We start from the raw sequence: 3898 nt of genomic DNA, 5'->3' as shown, positions 1-3898 counted from the left end.
GATGTAACGCATTATGCAGGTGTAAAACTGCTGGGAGATTTCTACATATAGACTGCTCCTTTCTAAAGATATCCCGTATCCCACATTTCCCAAGAAATACCAGAACTTTGAATCTTAGTTCTAATTACATAACATCTATCGAGAACAATACGTTTCACGGCCTAAAAAACCTTACAATGTTAGATCTAACTTCAAATAAAGTAGGACGAGTGAAATAGAACCGCATGCGTTTAATAGACTTGAAAATCTACGAATACTGCTCCTTGCAAACAATTTTTTGTCATACAACGATGTACCCAAAGAAATGTACAATTAAGTTTACAATTTAACACTTTACCCAGAAACATTACAGAAGGTGGAATTCTGTCACCTCTTTTGAATTTAGAAAGTCTGCACATTGATATTAATAACCAATCAGTTTATCTTTTTGATAAACAAATATCTTCACACCATAAAGTAGAAAATTAGTTTCAGGTTATTGTTCAATCTTAATGTTGGATAAATTTTCCTTTGCATATTTACAACAATTAGAATATCTTGATTTGTCTATCTGTTCTATATCTAAATTTGGACTCTGTGCCTTTTGTAAGTTGAGGAGACTAGAATTTCTGAGCTTAAATTTTCATCTGTGGAGCAAGTTTGGAGAAATTGGCAATGTTTTAAAAGATATAAAATCAACATCTATAAATAAAGGCAACAGTAGTATACCGCTGTTCAAAACTCATAAATCCATGGACAAACAACAAAATCGGGGTAAAAAACTAAAACCGAGGGAAACGCATTAAATATAAGAGAACAACGACACAACACCGAAACGGACCAAGCAACATACAAAACACCACGAGAATAACAAATATAACAGCAAAACCAAATACGTGAATTTGGGATAGACAAGTACCGTGCCACGTCTTATCTCAAAATCTCAAAAATAAGAGAAAACACAAACGACTCAACGTTAAAATGCAACACACACAGAAACGAACAATATTATAACAATGGCCATCTTTCTGACTTGGTACAGGACACTTTTAAAGGGAAATGAAAGTGGTGGGTTGAACCTGGTTTTATGGCATGCCAAACCTCGCACTTTAATGGCAAAGTTAAATATAACATTGAAATGACAACATAATATTACAAGACTACAATACAAATAAATAGGAGAACACATTAGACAAAGAAAAACATGATGAATAGATAACAAAAGGCAACAGGTTTAAAATTCAATACGCCAAAAACGCGTCTTGTCCACACAAGACTCACCAGTGACGCCCAGATATAAAAGTTTGAAAGTGAAAAAAGTGCAAAGTTGTACAGCACTGAAGATCAAAAGTTGAAAAGGTTTTGCCAAATACGGCATTGTTTGTATGCCCGGGATAAGAACATTCTTATTATATAGAACAATTCATGCTATTTGCAAACAGTAAATTTTATCAAATGAATATGAAAGAGATATACATAATGAAACTGAAGTATTAACTAAATACAGAAAACTAAACCCGAATACATAACGCCCAGATATAAAAGATCGAAAGTGAAAAAAGTACAAAGTTGTACAGCACTGAATATCACTCAAAATCAGGCATCTACTCTGTGCTGTTACGAAATTTCCCGGGGATGTATTTGTTGGCCTATACAACACTAGTATCCAACTTATAGAAATAACCGACAGCCTACGGGTCGGCGGTGGAGAATCGATTTTCTATAAGCTTCCGCCTTCATTGCAACATTTGGATCTATCAAATGACACTCTCATGAAATTTTCGTTACAGATGCCTTAGTTTCTTAGATGATAACACAATATTGACTGTTGTACCCCTATTTTTGACATTTTTACTCTTTGAGTATGTTTGTTTTGTTCATGCATCGTTGACAATGTAATGGAATTTGATGCGACTGTCATACAAGTGAGAGGTTTAGCTAGCTATAAAACCAGGTTCAATCCACCATTTTCTACATTAGAAAATGCCTGTACCAAGTCAGGAATATGACAGTTGTTATCCATTCGTTTGATGTGTTTGGACTTTTGATTTTGCCTTTTGATTTTTGATTTTCCTTTTTGAATTTTCCTCGGAGTTCAGTATTTTTGTGTTTTTACTTTTTACCTGACGAGTTTGAATGTTCGATATAACTCCTTAGGAGCATTCCTAGCGGACAATATATACATGACTTCCACGCAGACTGATCTGAAAATTATAGATTTATCGTGGAACAGTATTTATCATTTAATGTTCTCAATATTTCATGGTCATCCACAATTGGAACGGATAGATCTTAGTCATAACAATTTAGTTGATATAACATTTGATATGTCACATTTAATCAATTTAAGACTACTTAACATATCCTACAACTCCCTCTCGCATTTTAATGATACCACTATTCATACGATAACAAATCTATTTAAGAATACGACACTTAAAATAGATTTGACTAAGAATACTTTAAATTGTGGTTGTCATACCGTTAATTTTCTGCGCTGGATGTTAGAATATACGGATAGATTTGAACGTTTTGAAAATTATACCTGCAAATTTGACACGAAGGACTATATTTTATTTAGTGATTTTAAACAGACCGTTCAATACATTGACAAAGAATGCTCCAAATACACATTAATTATTGCATTGGTATCCGCAGGTATAATTGCCACCATTTTTGTTTTATGTTGTGGTCTGATCTATCGATATCGCTGGACCCTGCGTTATATGTATTACATGACAAGAAGTAAATATTACCGTTATAAACCAGTCGACGTGGATGAAATATACACATACAACGCTTTCGTGTCTTATTCGGATAACGAACGGGATTTTATAATTAATGAATGCATCCCAAATCTCGAAGAAACATTTAACATGAGACTTTGCCTACATCAACGAGACTTCCTCCCTGGACAGGATATTACTGTTAACATGACAAATGCTATACATGACAGGAAGAGAATAGTGTGCGTGATAACGAGAGCCTTTCTTGAATCTTACTTTTGCATGTTTGAATTCAACATGGCACGAATGGAAGGAACATATTCGAGGGATGGACAAAACGTCCTTCTTCTGGTGTTTTACGACAGAATTCAACCAAAAGAGCTCCCTTTGATGATGTTGGAACTTGTGCAACAGCAGTCATACATTGAGTATCCACACGATGCTGCAGGAAATGTATTATTTTGGGAAAAAATGAAAGAGGTGTTGATATGAACTCAAATGTCATACTTTCCTCAGACTTTTTATACTAAATCTGTTGGATGTGCACAGATCGATGCTTTATTTTGGGAGAACATGGCGTATTCATTGACTATTATTGGCTTTGAACTAGCGTCCCGTACCTGAAATTACTGTTGGTACTTTGTGTAATTTGTGTAATTAATGCATGATATTTTTTGTGCTTTGTTTTTAATCTATTAAGTCAAGCAATCTAACTAATGGTTACAGTTTGTTCCCATGTTCTGTTGGTACACCAATGTCCTAGTCTAGGAGAGGAAATGGACGAAAGTATCTAACTCTTACAAATATGTTTGACGCAGCCCCATTTAAATGGTCTGTCCCGAATCAGGAGCCTGATATTCAGTGGTTTTCGTTGCTGTCTATCATATTTGTTTTTCGTTTAGTGTTTTGTTAAAACTCAGGCTGTCTGTCTTTTCATTTGAATTTTTTCATCTTTTATTATGCCGGGATATTTTTTAATTTACTGTACAGTATGGGTTTGCTTATTGATTAAGTTAAAGTTGCTACAAACCACGTCATTTTTGATTCTATTACATAGTTGTTTAAAGGGCAGTCGTATCGTATGTCCTTATTAACAAACAATATTATACAAATTTTAAATTAAAATAAAAAACAAAGAGCCTTGACCATGTTGACGAAGGTGACTATGTTTTTTTTTATCAAAAAAAATAGTA

This window comes from Mytilus edulis, chromosome 11, assembly GCF_963676685.1.
Source record: "Mytilus edulis chromosome 11, xbMytEdul2.2, whole genome shotgun sequence".
Lineage (NCBI taxonomy): Eukaryota > Metazoa > Mollusca > Bivalvia > Mytilida > Mytilidae > Mytilus > Mytilus edulis.
The sequence above is the reverse complement of the archived record's forward strand: the minus strand, read 5'-3'. Positions refer to the sequence as shown.